This window comes from Pristis pectinata, chromosome 22, assembly GCF_009764475.1.
Source record: "Pristis pectinata isolate sPriPec2 chromosome 22, sPriPec2.1.pri, whole genome shotgun sequence".
Lineage (NCBI taxonomy): Eukaryota > Metazoa > Chordata > Chondrichthyes > Rhinopristiformes > Pristidae > Pristis > Pristis pectinata.
This window is the reverse complement of record NC_067426.1, coordinates 11861513-11878011: the sequence shown is the minus strand read 5'-3', so window position 1 is coordinate 11878011 and position 16499 is coordinate 11861513. Positions and strand designations below refer to the sequence as shown.

At 43.0% G+C, this 16499-nt stretch overlaps 1 protein-coding gene across 5 annotated transcripts in view; it reads right to left on the bottom strand.

Moving 5' to 3' along the window:
* Nucleotides 1-16499, bottom strand: part of LOC127581755 (transcription factor HIVEP3-like) — a 414925-nt gene that overhangs the window by 89329 nt on the left and 309097 nt on the right. The window contains exon 1 of one of the 5 annotated variants that reach the window (XM_052036444.1): nucleotides 3341-3415. The exons of 3 other annotated variants lie outside the window; for them this stretch is intronic. The gene's annotated coding sequence lies outside the window, so the exon portion shown is untranslated. Of the gene's footprint in view, nucleotides 1-3080; nucleotides 3187-3340; nucleotides 3416-16499 lie in introns of those variants that run through there. One more of the 5 variants, XM_052036446.1, reaches the window with a different exon arrangement.

Genomic DNA, 16499 nt, shown 5'->3' with positions numbered 1-16499 from the left:
ACAGCAGTAAGCACTGAGTAATGGCACGATTGTCTATATCTGTGAAGTTCCCCTGGTTGAACAACCTGATGCAACTCAGTGTCAAAGCTCACCAAGGGATAGACACTGGGGTCAGGCAAGGGTAGACATCAGTGATGGTCACCTCCCAAGAATGAATAGTAAAAAATCCAAAACGACTGGAATTCACCCCCAGTCGGTAGCGCTACATAGTAACAATGTACACCGCCTCTGAAATTCAGTTCCATTGGCTGGACCACTCCAAGTTTTGGAGATGGAGCAAAACTTAATATTGATTGGGATGAATTTCCAGGCATTTATCTCTTGTTGTATCATTATTCATTGTTGGGATCTGAACATCACAGCCAGGCCACGTTGCCTTGACTCAGAAGGGGAGGTGATTAAAAATCAATTGATTTTTTAAAAATTTGCTATATCCCATCACTTATCCTTTGATAGTGAAACCAACAGGCAAAATTTCAGAGCGACTTTTTTGAAAAAAGGAGTAAGCTTATTTTTGCTCAGAATGAGCGACTCCAGTTTGATTAGGCTCTCCTGGATTTTGAGGTAGAAATTAATCTTCTGTCACATGGAGCTGTTAGGTGTTATACTTTCCTTCCAAAATTGTCCTCAATGGAACTGAATTATAGAAGCCAAGTATAGCACGTCTGTTACAATCTCCCACATTTTGCATGTTTGACCAAAGAGGAATCTCTATTCTGTTGCTCCTGCTTAGTTGCTGCTTGTTTTCAGTAACAATGATACCGTATGCTTTAAAGTTGAATGTGTTTCTTCAGCTCCCAATTCCTTTATTTATAATATATCTAAATATATATACACACACACACACACCATGTGAATTGATCCACTTAAGGACAAGCTCTGAGGCAGGACAGCAGCAGCAGATGGCTAAATGAGGGAACCCTTGCGACACAAGTAGGTCAACAACAGGAAATAGCCCTTCATCACGTCAGAAGCATTTGCAAAAAGGAAAGGCCCAGTGTCTTATCACCTCACAGTCTAAATAAACAGGCATCTGACCCAAAACCAAACTCTTATCTATCTCTTAAAACTTCAATCGATGTCTTTAAAACCTGATTTTTTTTTTGCTTTTTCCTCTTTGAACCAAGCTCATATCCAATTTTTCAATCGACTCCCAATCATTTCCCTTCAGATTCCCTCTGATCTGATAGAAGGTATGACAGACAATAAGAAATTGAAGGCCCTCTGCCATATCAGATTTGAACTGGACACAAAATTCCCAGCTGTGGACTTTAATATTTTCTTGTCCTTTGAATGATCACCCAATTAAAATATTCTCTGAAACATCTTTGATGATTAAACTTAGTCCCAGAGCACCAACAATGGTCTGGACAGCTTAAAATACATCCCCAGAGACACCTACAGCGAGGGCAACTGCCTGTTGCACCTTGTATGCTTGTTATATACTTGCATGCAGTAAGGCACATACATATTTATACATATATATGCAAACATACACAAGAGAAATACATACAAATCTAAAAAAAAAGCACACATGTATGTACTTACACATGCACACACAAATATTATGTTTTGCCACATTCAAATCGCATGGATATCATTGGAAATAAGACCAGGAGAGAGTTTTTTTTTAATTCTTACTTTGGAGAAATCAAAAGATTGAGGAAAGAACGGATAGAAAAATTTAAAATCATGGAAGGATCTGATTGAGTAAAGTGTTTGGGGCACTGAAACTAAGGATTATAAACAAGTATAAATTCAGGAAAACTGTTTGCAGAGAGTGGGGGAGAACACGGAGCTTGCAACTGAGAGAAAAAGTTAAGATGAACAGCAAAGATTCAGCGAGCAATGAACTCACGAGGCGAAGGGCGAGATGAAAAGGGGTGGGGAAGGTTGTGCAGCAACAATCTTGACAAGGGCCGGATGGGTTGAACGGCCCTTTACTGTGCGGTGTACTTAATGAAATATACGTGTGATTTTAAGACAGGTGGACATAAACACACGTTATTGTACGTGGATGAATAAGTGTAAATCAACAGGCACACATTTTCTATGACTACTATGACTAACTTATTTCCACTCAGCAACAGAGTGTGCTCAGTCCTGCACTGCTCTATGCAAATATATATTTGCATTTCTTGAACTGAAGCACAACAGATGTGAAATGTTGCAAGAAGTGTTAATTCATCAATTCAGCCCTTTCAGTTTTGCATTTATACTTCCTGCTCCGTCCCCTGATCTGCAGGGCACGCAGCCCTCTCCGCCATCCCAAACCAAACCCCTTGCCTTCATCCAACCCTAAACCCCACTGGTACCTCCTTGGAGAGCCTCACTTTGTGCTGCTGCTTGTATGAATAACTGGGGTTCTATATCTCCATTCAGAGAATCAAATGCAAGACTTATTCTTAATTTAATGCAAAATAGAGCAGGTGGTGGGAAAACACCAGACTACTCCTTGAAAAGTCAGCACTGGGAAGTATGCCTTTCACTTAAAATTGCAGGTTGACTGGCTGTTCAAGATTTGTGGCCAATTATCAAAACTACATTAAAAACAGAATCCACCACGCTCCCACTCATTAATAAAAACAAATGCACAGGGAACAGAAATAACTAAAATATTAGCGTTTACAATACTAAGACATGGAATCAAACAACGAATCTATAATCAAGCGACTGTAAATCATAAATACCTGTCCAGCGTTACACGTAACACTAAATACATGAAGAAATTGAATGGGAGTGAGCAGTACACATGTCGATGAAACCGATATAACTAATTATTTTAAAAGGTCCTGTTTTGCCCTCTGTTATTTAAAAAGTCACGCTCCTTGTTCAAAGACAGTGCTGCTTTAACAACCGTGCACCACCAACGTACAGCCCTGCACGGAAATTCCACTGACATTTCTCGTGTTCAAAGCCTCTCACGCTCTGCAGGGGGAAAAAAAAACCTCCCCAGAAAGAAAACCCTTCAGCTCCTAAGCAAGTCAAATTAGGAAAAGGCTCCGAAAGCTTATTCAGCTGGGAGGCAGATTTCGCCTGCAAGTCAAATTGCAGATTAACTACCAATTTTTATTACTTACAGGAGCAGGCTGGAACAGTGATCTGATCTCAATGCGGAAACAGTTGTGATAATGTTTACACACCGTCACGCTTCTACTGTGCTTTAAGGCTGGCTCCACATTAATCTTGAGTTCAGCTGAATGGCACGGCACATCCACAGAATGACACTTGCACATCTGAAGGAGGAAAAGATAAAACTCCCCTCTGCAATCTGACCCACCCACTGGTCTTAAAGTGAGTTCATTCAACAACAACTAAACATACACGTTGCTTGCTGTACCTGTCTGTGTGTGTGTGGCATGTGTCTGTCGCCTGGGAGAAATCATCATGGATTCCCAGCCCACTCGGTTCTGTCTGTGCAGCACTGCACGGTGCAGACATCCATGCGGTACAAACATGACAACAAGGTACTGACACGGTTTGATAGTAATTTCACCGCACCTTATATGGTCAATGATGTAAGAGGAAGTTCTGCAGTCGGCGCTGCCTCGTTTTTCCATTCACTACTACACTTCCTGTTACTTTTTACAACAACCCTGTAATTACAGGGGGAGGAAATCCTTGTACCCTTTGCTCAGTGCTAATTTAAAGGCTGCTGAACACTGGATTTTCCCCCCCTTTCTTAATAACTGCCTTCCGGAGCCAGTGCACACAACGCTCAGGGAACCTCTCGCGGTGACGGGAGAAAGAATATTTTAGTGTTGGGTGGGGCACTTTTGGTTGCTGTTCAACCGGGTAACTCCAGGGGTCACAGTTCACAAGCCGCAAGTCTACTGCAAACATATCTCTGGCTGTAGAGTGTGCAAGGGAGAGGATAAAGCGGGAGGTTTTAACGTTCACCTCAGAAACTTTCTTGCGCCTTTGGCACTCTGACATATCCAGAAAGCTCGACCTTGCCTCCGTCCCCGTCCGTCCGCTGCTGAAATTCCTCAGCTCTCTCCTTGTTAGTTTCGGTCTCGACTATTCCAATGCTTCCTTTGTGAATTTCATCTCATCCATCACCCTCAATGCTTACCGACCTCTACAGATTAATAAAGTGGCGACGCTTCGATTTTAATTGCCTCTATCATCTCTTCACTGCTTACCTCCAACTTCTTCCAGATCCAGGACTGGCCGTCATCACGGGACACTTCCATTATGACTCTTTGTCCATCCCTAACTTTTATTGCAAGACTTTAGACCATGGAATTCCCTCTGGAAGTAATTGTATCTTACAGGACACGACAGAGTGGATGTAGGGAGGATGTGTTCTCTGGCTAAGGAGTTACGGTCTGAGGGTCAGGGGAAGCCACTGAGGATGGAGGTGAAGAGGCTTATGTATCTTTGTAATTCTCAACCCAGGAAGAGAAGAGAAAACCGAGTTTGATAGATCTCTGACTATTGCAAGAATCAAGGGATATGGGAGGGGGGGGGGGGGGTAGTGCAGAAAATAGACCTGAGTAGAGGATCACCCATTACTTTGATGAATGATGGAACAGATTGGAGGGTCAGATCTCCTACCCCCGCACCTACTCCTATTTATGTTCTTACATTCCAATAGACTCTCCATCTCCAAGACAATGTTTGCAACTGACTGTTTTGACCACTTTTCTCTGAAGAAGAAATTTCTGCTGTTTATAAAGGGGAATCACTGGATGTAAAAGATTTCCAGAAAATATTTGAACAACAAGCCCCCACCTCGCACTTGCGACAATGACGCCTCCCTCCCAGATGCACTGAACGACTTTTATGCTCGGTTTGATGTATTTAACAGCGAACCTGCCAGCAAGAACACCTCCACTGCTCAATGACTAGGTACTTTGTCTGTCCTCAGCTAGTGTGAGGAAGATATTATCCAGGGTTGACCCTCGGAAATCAGCGAGACCTGATAACGTACCTGGCTGTGTGCTCAGGGACTGCGCAGACCAGCTGGCAGATGTATTCACCCACATCTTTAATGTTTCTTTGAGCCAAGCAGTTGTCCCCGTTTGTTTCAAATCTACCACCATTATACCAGTGCCTAAAAAGACCTGTAACAAAAACTAAACTACAAAGACAGGTTACGGACAATGCCTGGAACCTGTTTAAATGACTACCGCCCCGTGGCACTGACTTCAGTCATCATGAAGTGCTTCGGGAGGTTAGTCTTGCAAAACATCAAATCCATTCTCCCTCCTTTACTGGACCCCCTTCAGTTTGCATACCGCCCCAATCGGTCAACTGAAGATGCAGTGTCCTTTGCCCTCCACCTGGCTTTGTCTCACCTAGATCAAAAGGACACTTATGTTAGAATGCTCTTTATAGACTTCAGCTCCACCTTTAATAATATCATCCCAGAGAACCTCATAAGGAAGCTACACATACTGGGCCTTAGCACCTCCACCTGCAATTGGATTCTGGACTTCCTCTCTGAAAGGCCACAGTCAGTTCGTATTGGATATACCACCTCAAATATCACCAGGCTGAGCACTGGAGCCCCCCAGGGCTGCGTGCTCAGTCCACTGCTGTTCACACTGCTGACCCATGACTATGCTGCCAACTCAAGCTCCAACCATATCATCAAGTTTGCTGATGATACAACAGCGGTGGGCCTCATCAGCAGGAATGATGAAACAGCTTACAGAGAGGAGGTGGCCAGGCTGGCGGATTGGTGCTCAGTCAACAATCTCTCCTTGAACGTGGACAAAACAAGAGAGATGATTGTGGATTTTAGAAAGGCTCAGGCTGACCACTTACCCCTGTGCATCAATGGCATCATTGTACAGAGAGTCAGCTGTTATAAGTTCTTGGGAATACATATAGCAGACGATCTGTCCTGGTCAACTAACATCTCTTCCCTCGCCAAGAAGGCACAGCAGCATCTCCACTTTTTACGGCGGCTGAAAAGAGCAAACCTGCCCTCCCCCACCCTCACTACATTCTACAGGGGTACCATTGAGAGTGTCCTGACTAGCTGCATCTCTGCCTGGTACAGTCACTGTAACATCTCTGACCGTAAGTCTTTGCAGAGCATTGCAAGTACAGTGAAAAAGATAATTGGAATACCTCTTCCCTCCATTTCGGATATTTACAATACACGATGCACACGTAAGGTTTACAGAATTATAGACGACCCGTCTCATCCCTCCCACAACCTATTTGCCCCACTGCCGTCTGGCAAGCAGTACCGGAGCATCTGGGCCAGAACTACTGGATTGCACAACAGTTTTTTCCCCCAGGTTGTCAGGCTCCTGAATACCCTGGTAGACAAATGCATCAAAAGCTCTGGTTTGCACAATGGCGTATAAGAACTTTGGCTGCTGCTGAACATGTTTATACAATGAGTACAACACACTGAGCTTGTATTTCTCTTGTCCAACTCGGTTTTGCACTAACTCTGCACTAAATATGTATTTTGTATATACTGTTTTTTTGCACTGTTTGTACTTGCACTATTTTTATTTGACTTTTTTGTTTTTTGTTTGTGTTTATTGTATGTCTTCTGTTCTATGTATGTCCTCTGTTGTGTGAGTCTGGGGGAAATGACATTTTGTTCCGCCATGTGTTCTTATAGCATGGATGAATGACAATAAAGTAACTTGAACTTGAATTTGAAATGACTCATCAAAGGTGACCACAGAAAAAAAAGAGCTCGGTGTCGGAAGGTAACTTACCAGAGAGGATGGAAGATTGGCCAAACTATATCATGTTTAAACTTGGAAAAAATTAGGAGTGGTACTGTTGATCCTTCGCTTAAATTTGAAGATATTTGGAGTCCATTTATTCAATATTTTCACATGATGTAGATCCCCTTTCAATAACTTTCCAACTTGGAGGAACGGACTTGACGACATAATATTGCTCTGTTTCTACTGAGAAATTTTAGCCCAGTTTTTTTTTCTTTTTTTTGTTTGTTTTTCTTTTAAAAAGTTTTTTTTGTTTCTTTTATATTGTTTATAATTTTTTTATTGATTTGGGTTTTCTTTCAAATTTATATAATAAATTTTTTTCTTTCCTTTCTTTTATATTATATTCATTTACTAAGAGATCGTTGGATCTACAGATTGTTATCCTGATCTCTTTGTATTACATGTATAAATATTGATGCTATATATCAATCTGTATTAATTTGAAAACTAATAAAAAGATTGAAAAAGAAAGAAAGGAAGATTGGCTAGCTAACAGGGAGCAGAGAGTAGGCAAAATGGGTTATTTCTGGTTGGCAAGATACAATAAGTGGTGTGCCTCAACTTTTTACAATTTATACAAATGAATTGGATGAAGGGAACAAAGGTTTGGTTGGTAAATTCGCTGATTACACAAAACTAGCTAGGAAATTAAGTTGTGATAAGAACATAAGGAGTCTACAGAGGGTGATGTATAAATTAAATAAGTGGGCAAACACAGTGTAATGTGGGAAAATGTGAAATTGTTCATTTTGACAGGAAAAATAAAAAAGAAACATGTTATCTAAACGATGAGAGATTGCAGAGCTCTGAGGTATCTGGATGTGGATAATTCACAAGAGGCTAGTAATAGGTACAGTTGGGATTAGGAAAGCTATTGCTTATTGCTAGAGAAAATTAATACAAAAGTAGGGAGTTTATGCTTTAGTTTGGTATTGGTGAAAGTACATCTGGAGTAATGTGTACAGTGTTGGTCTCCGTATTTCAGGAAAGATACTGATGCATTGGAAAAGAAGGTTTACTAATACCTGGTTGCCGGTGGGTTGTCTTATGAGTAGAAGTTGGATAAGCTAGGCTTATGCCTGCTGGAATTAAGAAGAATGAGAGGGCATTTGATTGAAACATATAAGATCCTGAAAGGTCTTGATGGAATGGACATGGAAAGGATGTTTCCTCTTGAGGGAAAATGTAGAAGGAAGGAGACTGTTTAAAAATAAGCAGTTGTCCATTTAAGATAGAGATGAGGCAGTTTTCCCCCACTCAGAGGGTTGTGAGTCTTTGGAACTCTCGTCCCTCAAAGGGCAGTGGAAGTCGAGTCTTTTAATGCAGAGGTAGATAGATAGCTGATAGGCAAGGGGATGAAAGGTTATCACAGGTAAACAGTAATGCGGGGTTACCAAAGGATCTGCCATGTTCTTATTAAATGGCAGGCCAGGCTTGGCAAGCTGAGTGGCCCACTCTTGATACCAAATCATATGATTGAATGTATGTAAGTGTTCTAAGGCCTGGATTTCACTGAATGGTACCCATTGAACTGAACAATGTCAATGTCAAGCCATTACCATGTTCGAATCTGGATAGATAAACATGCTGACTCACACTTTCCTTGAGCTGATTGGCAAGGAGCAACAACAGCAACTGAGAGAGGCTGGTGGAACAGGACAGGCCTCCTCTGAAAAGCTTTCAGTGCAAAGCTGTGCTCCAGATTTGCTGACTCTCAAATCAATCAAGGCTTTTCAACATTTCTGAATATCCTTGACATTTAGAAAGAAAAACCCAAGATGCTTGGATATTTGAAAACATTACTGCAAACAGAAATTATTAAAATATAAATGTAATTTGCTTTGTTCTTGTCTTTATTTTGGAGAAAGTCAGGAAGCTCTGGTTCAGTTCTTGGACTGCACGTGGAGGGATGTTGGCCATAAGTTTGAGACTTCTGCACTCGTACAGGAGTCTCAAACCTCTCAGCACTTATGAGGTTAATTGTTGTAAGGAACTACAGGCAAAACCCAGCAAAATCTTATGACACTAAATCTGAGCTAATGTTTCCTTATTTAAAAGACATTCCTGTGAAGTGCCTTGTGATTTTCTTTGTTAAAGGTGCTACATAAATGGAGGTTGTTGCTGCTGAAATAATTCACACGTAGAAGTAAAAACGAACAGGAGGTGGGCAATGATTACAAAGGTAATTGCGAATGAGTGAAATTTTGTGAAGGCTTTTACACAGAGAGTGGAAGGACAGGTATTAATGGGGACGGGCTGTTTCAAGGGAAAGAATGAGAGATGTCCTGATATATACAAATTCTGAAGGGTTCAACAGAGAGAGCAAAGTTTGGAGAATTATTTGCATGAAACAGAATGTGGCATAATGAAAAGTGATTTTAAAGCATTTAAATGTGCAGGGGAGAAAGGTGCCAAGAACATCTCTCAGCTGAGAACCTTGGCAGACTTTTTCCTGTATATGGCTGCAGCAACATTTATAAATTAAGTTGGAGGCCCGTAAGCCACTATGCAGCCTTTTTGGAGAGCGAGTTTTATTCAAAGACATCTCCATCAAACTTGTGTCAAGAGTATGATGTGAGAAGAAGGCCAGCTCTTTGATCTGGATCATCACATTCACAAGCAAAGAAAGATTTGATTTGCCACTTACGTAAAGAGTGCCCACATCACCGAAATGTCCCATTTGAATCCTGCTTCAGCCTGTGTCCTAAAACCCAGAGAACTTTGCCATTGAGATAGAACATGGCAGCTTTCTCAAAGCTTGCAATGATAATTGGAAATCTATGCAATTGTAATAACACAATGATATCAACAAATTGGTGGCTGCCTGTCAAATAAATATGTCCTAGTCGACAGGGCAACTTTAAAAACTGTTGCCTGGTGCACTGGGATTGCAGTACATTGCCTCACATCAGCAGAGAACATTAGCTCATTCTGCAGATGGAAGGCAAGAGGTAAGTTTGGTCAGAATGAGTAACCACAGATTGGACAGTGGATCCCAGGTACAGTGGCTTTGGAATTGTGGAATCCTCCTCAGATGATAGGAAGGATGTGGAAGCATTGGAAAGGGTGCAGAGGAGATTTACCAGGATGCTGCCTGGATTAGAGAGTATGCATTATGAGGAGAGACTAAGGGAGCTAGGGCTTTATTCTTTGAAGAGAAAGAGGATGAGGGGAGGCATGACAGAGTTGTACAAAATATTTAAAGGAATAGATAGAGTAGACAGCCAGTGCCTCTTTTCCAGGGCACCAATGCTCAATACAAGAGGGCATGGCTTTAAAGTAATGGGTGGGAAGTTCAAGGGAGATATCAGAGGAAGGTTTTTTACCCAGAGAGTAGTTGGGGCATGGAATGCACTGCCTGGGGTGGTGATGGAGGCAGGTACATTGGCCAAATTCAAGAGACTACTAGATAAGCATATGGAGGAATTTAAAATAGAGGGATATGGGGGAGGAAGGGGTTAGATAGTCTTAGGCGAGGTTTAAAGGTTGGCACAACATTGTGGCCCAAAGAGCCTGTATTGTGCTGTACTGTTCTATGATTCTATGATTCTAGATGATCACCTGCCATTTAGCATCAGTGATGTGACTTTTTGCCGTGTCTCCTTATCTTGAACAAGTTCTACTGACATATTCCAGCCATGGTTCAGTAGGTAGCACTCTAGATTGTTAATCAAGTGGTTCTCAGTCTGAGTCCCACTGCAGAGAGTTCAGATCTGGGTGGTCACTTCAGACCAGGACTATGTGAGTGCTGCACTGTCCAAGGTACTGGTTTTCAGGTGCGACATTAAACCAAGAACTTGGCTGCCCTATCAGGTGAAAATAAAAGATTTTATGGAAGTATTTGATAGAAGGCAAGGAAATCAACCCTGACATTGTGGCCAATGTTTATCCTACGCTCAAGGTTTCTCGAAGACAAATTATCCAGTCATTAGCATCTCTGTTGTTGGGAGCTTGCTGTTAGCCAGCTGGCCGCTTGGTTTCCCAAATAACAACAGTGATCTCACTTTTCAGTAGAAATGCAATGGCCCCGAGGCGCTTTGAATTTCCTAGAAGAGGCATTAAAGGCACTAAGTAAACGAAGGTCTTTCTCTGACGTGCCTCTAACCTTGCTACAGACAACTGTCTGCATCATTCTTTTGCTGGGCACCAAATCCTAGTTGTCAAGGTGTGATATATATATATAAAATAAATCATCCATAGGATTTGTTCGTGGACTCTCGCGGTACAAGGTCTAACCATCGCAGTGTTTCCTCACTGCTTCTCCCGAGGATGTTGTTGGAGGAATCTACTCAAGCTTACTTGGAGAGCACAATTGTGGAGAGGCGCGAAACCACAGAGAGAGTGACTCAAGTGGCGGACTGAACCGTCCATTCAGGCCGGCACTGTGGTAGAGCCACCGCCCCTCGCAGGGTTCAGTCCTGAGCTCGGCTGCGTGGAGTTTGCACGTTCTCCCCGTGACTGTGTGGGTTTTTCCTTTGACATCTCAAAGAATGTGCGGGGTGGTAGGTCAACTGGCCACTGTAGATTGTGCAGGTGAATGGTTTAATCTGGGGGGGGGGGGGGATCTGATAGGCGATAACTCTAGCGGGAGAATTAAAAAATGGGACTAATTAAGGATTGGTGTAAATGGGTGGTCGGTGGTCTGGTTCTTTACTGTATCTCTCTTTGACCACTCTCCACTGTCCAAATTCCGTTATGTTGGAATCAAACTACTGCAGTTCTTTGCCTAGGGCTAACACACTGGGGTTAGAACCGCCACCGCGTTCGCAACCCGAGGGCCGCACTCAATTTCGGAACCAACACAAGGTCCATGAACACCCAGAGACGGTGAGTGGTGTGGAGCCGGGCTCAGGACCACGGCCCAGGAGGTAGGGTGGGAGGGAGCGCAGAGGACAACTGGTTGGCTTCTTTGTTAGGAAAACCCGCGACTTGACCACAGGGAGTCCCAACAAAAATAACAGCAATGGAAATACTTCATAATGGGTAAAACTCTTCCTCGCATTCGTAGCTAAAGCAAGTTGCGTTCGATCAGTTCCGACGGGTGAGTGCTAAAAACATTCGGTAGTGCAGGCTCATTTGTCTGCAAGGTGTAAAATCTCCAGAAACCATAGGCCGGCTTTCCTAATCACTTCCTGTCGAAAATGGGTCCTAACTATCCAAAAGGCAATCGACCACCAAAACGTTAAAGAACATGCCCCCTCTTTCCATCTCTCCCACACCCCTAATGAAGACAAACTCCACTTGTACAAAAGAACCCCCGCCCCCAAACGCGCAACCAATCTCTTCAAAACAATTTTCAACGCAGCAAGCAGAACATTTAGGAGATCCATTAGCTTTCCTTTCCCCGGGGTTAGTCCAACAGAAGTATCCTTACAAAGGGACAAGTTTATCTTTAGGAATAAGGGCTGTGGATCTATAATAAATCCCTTCCTTCAATACCGAGGTAAGGGGTACAACCACTGTGTGCAGAGTTTATCTAATCAAGGATGACATGGTTTTTAAGGAAGGGATTGCGTGTAGTCATTGGGCGCTGGTAGGAATTGGTCGCGTCTGCCTTGTGGTGTGAAATCATGGCATCCGAGCCAACAAGTTATGTGTTGGGGATTCGTGCCAGAATCTGAACCTTGTTGACTCGGTGCACCAGACACGGCGCGGCTCTGCAGAAGGAAGGGCCTTTCCAGAAAGAACTGAAAGCTGAGACGTGTTCTGGTCCTACCAAGTGCATATAAGAAAGGTTCCGTGGTATTGAGTCAAAGAAGAGCAGGAGGCTGCAGATCATGGGTGGTGGAGCAAAAAGCAAACTGCTGGAGGAACTCAGCGGGTCAGGCAGCATCTGTGGAGGCAGAGGGATGGTTGACATTTCGGGTCCAGATTCTTACCTCCACAGATGCTGCCTGACCTGCTGAGTTCCTCCAGCAGTCTGTTTTTTCGTAAGACGTTATTCTCAAAATCTACCTCTCGACCAACAGCAATAATTACAGCGTTATCTGGCCACCATCTCAATGACTACTAATGGGATCATGCTGTGCGCGGATGGACTGGTACATTTTAATTCACTTAAGCAATGTTGGTTTGGCTGATGTGTTTTCTGTACTGCGAGATTCATTACATTTCAAGGACCTTCATTGGGTGTAGGGTTCTTCAGTGTACCGCAAGGTTTAGAAAGGCACTACATAAATTCCAGCCCATTTCATCTATTATCTGCAGGAACCACTGGGCTTTCGTGCGTCCGGACGACCTGCAGTCGTGCACTTCCCCGCAATCTCCATTCTTTTTCCCCAGCCAGATGTGTCACAAAAGCCAACAGTGACAACTAACTAATTCTCAGATCGTCGCTTGTCCCTACGTGTGTGTACGTGCACGTGTGTGTCTGCATGTACTTGTGTCAGGACAAGAGTACGTAGATCAGAATAACAGCATGCAGCAGATTGTACGTAAAAGAGACCCGCAGAGAATATCAGCAAGAAAGGTTTACTATTCTAGTCACTTTTGAAAGATCTGGAAAACAATCAACGTTTGCCCCATTACAGGGAGGATATGGAGGCTTTGGGGAGGGTGAATGAAAGGTTTACAACGATGCTGCCTGGATTAGAGGGTATGAGCTATAAGGAGCGATGGGACAAATTTGGGTTGTTTTTTCTGGAGACTGAGGGGAAACCTGAAAGATGTAAAATTATGTGAGGCATAGACAGAGTCTTTTTTTCCCCAGGGTGAAAATGTCAAACACTAGAGGCATTGCTTTAAGGTGAGACGGGGAAAGTTTAAAGGAGATATACAGGGCAATTTTATTTTTACACAGAGAGTGGTGGGTGCCTGGAACAGACTGCCAGGGGTGGTGGTGGAAGCATATACAATAGTGGTGATTAAGAGGCTGTTAGACAAATAAAAATGCAGGGAATGGAGGGATATGGATCATGTACAGGCAGAAGAGATTTAGTTTAATTTGGTATTATGTTCGGTGTGGACATTGTAGGCCGAAGGGCCTGTTCCTGTGCTGTATGTTCTATGTTCGAAAGTTTGCATTTTCCAGAATATTGCAAAAAGTAGTGTTAACAAATGATCTGCGATATGAGTTTTACGGATTTCAGTTTTGAGGGGAGGTATGGTGTGCATGAGGTCTTTACCTCCATTGGCTGGATTTCCACAGAATGTACTGTATTATAAATGACAGGATAAGGCAGAAAGGGTGACAGGTGATATATATCACTCTGTGACACACAAGTCTTCTAATTGATGTGGAACACAGTGTAGAAGGTAATCATTCACAGCACCGGTACCGATCGGTTAACTGATGAACTGATGGATTATTGTGGGCTTTTTTTATCATGGGGGTAAGCTGATATCACAGGAATTAATCAGTCATCATCCAGGCCTCTGGCACATCATCTACCATAAAGCAACACTAAGTACGCAACATAATCAATCATGGCATTAGGGAATCCTGCCTCCCGGAAGCTATTACAAGCCACTGGCCTCTGTGATAGAGTGTAAAGGGAATCCTCATTGCTTCAGAATTAACCTCAAAACAACCCGAATATGAAATTACCCTTCCCTAAGTTCCCTATGGAGAAATTTTTTCCATGTTTAGACAAGAAATTTGATGAATAGCACTGTCCAATTTTTTTTACATCCAACCATTTTTTCTATCTTATAGACTATTTCTTCCCTTCTGAGTTCTAAAGACATCTTATAAACCTCTGCTTTTTCCTGTATTTTCATCATATTTGTCTCCAGTCTTTTAGCTTTCAGATGACAGGTTAAATCAAGGTCCCAATTTCTCCCCAGTTGGATGTTAAAGATATCCCATGCTACGGGTTCATGGAATAACAGCAAATGGGGAATGGGGCAAACACTTTGGTATCCTGATCAGTATTTATCATTCAGCCAATACCATTGCACAGATTATCTGGTGATTGACATATTGCTGTTTGTGGGAGCTTCCTGTGTACAAGTTGGCTGTTATGTTTCCAACAACAGTGACTTTTCCTCTGTCTGTGTGGTAGTTCCTTCCCGTTACAGAGTGTGGAACAGAGTGTCTGTTTTCGGAATCTAGTGTTGGGCATGTGAAAGATATGTCCTGTCCAAATCTCATTACAACAAAAATGCAACATCTCCACCAACACCTGGGACTCTCTGGCCCACAGCTGCTCAAAATGGAGAAGAAGTATGAGGACTGGAGGACTGAGTACCCCCAGTCCATGCATCAGGAGCACATCGATGCCAGTGGAAGGAGGGCACCATCTCACAACCAACCAACCTGTCAGTCCAGTAAAGCATCTCCTGTCCCCAGGGATTATTTTGGATGTCAAATACTGACAGGACATATACAATAAATGGCAGTGTCCTTGTACAGAAGGACCTTGGGGTGCAAGTTCAAAGCTCCCTGAAAATGGCAACAAGGGTGTGTAAGGTAGTGAAGAAGGCATTCGGCGTGCTTGCCTTCATAGGTTGAGGCATTCAGTATAAGAGTTTGGATGTCATGTTGCAGCTGTACAAAACATTGGTCAGGTTGCACTTAAAGTATTGTGTACAGGTCTGGTGTTCACACTACAGGAGGGATGTCGTAATATCAAATGAGTGCAGAAGAGATTCACCAGGATGCTGCCTGGAATGAACGGCTTTACGTATAAGGAGAGATTGGATAGGTTGGGTTTATTCTCACTGCAACATAGGAGGCTGAGGGGTGACCTTATAAAGATTTATAAAATCATGAGGGGTAGAGTTAGGGTAGATAGTTAGAGATTTTTTTCCAAGGGTGGGTGAGTCAAAAACTAGAGGGTTTAAGGTAAACCAAAGGTAAGAGGGGAGAAATTTAAAGGAGATCTGAGGGGTAAATTTTTCACACGAAGGGTGGTGGGTGTGTGGAATGAGCTGCCAGAGGAAGCTAGAGAGGCAGATACAATTACAATGTGTAAAGGGCACTTGGATAGGAAAGGAGTAGAGGGATATGGGCCTAATGCAGGCAGTGGCATTAGCATAGATAGGCATCAAGATTGGCATGGGCATGTCAGGTTGAAGGGCCTTTTTCTGTGCTGTCTAACTCTATGAGTATCTGTGACAGACTCTGTAGTTCCCACACTGGCCTCATCAGTCACCTCAAAACCAGAGAAGAAGTGGGTTATCCTGAACCCTAAGGTTCTGCCAAAGAAATAAAAAGGACAGCAGTGATTACACTGCTAAAGAACCTCAACAGCTATAAGTGACTTTGGACATCCTTAGGTTGTGGGAGGTGCTTTACAAGTGCAATTTTTTCTCATTGGTTGGTTCCTGAATTCTCAAAGCTTTTTTTCCACTACGATCCAGGGTATTTTAAAACCCAGACCTGGCAATAATATATCTTGACGCTCTTCATCTCTATTTTGGTATTATGTCCTGCACAATGTACCTAGGCTCCACATCTTCTGCCAAGAAGTGAGTGGCTGTGTGGCCACTCAGTAAGGACACCCTGAAGCAAAGTGGGTGGAGTCACATGGCTTAAGAAAAACACTGCACAAAGCCCATATTCAGAGGGGTGTCACCTGATTCACACAGTGCTCAGTTGTTGGTCTTCCTAGTTAGTTGGCAAACCAACGTGACCTAAATTAAACATCCAGAGGGCAGGGAGTCCCTTCTCCCCTCACCAATTTAACCTTAACATGGAGAGAGACAGTATGAATCGAGACAGGCACAGAGTTCTATTCGAAATGGAGCAGTTAAGAGCTACTTAAGCAGCGTAAACAACATTCTTCTTGGCTGGCACCCAAGCTGTCTCCGACTGGTGTAAATGCAATGTCAGACTATTGGAAAGGGCAG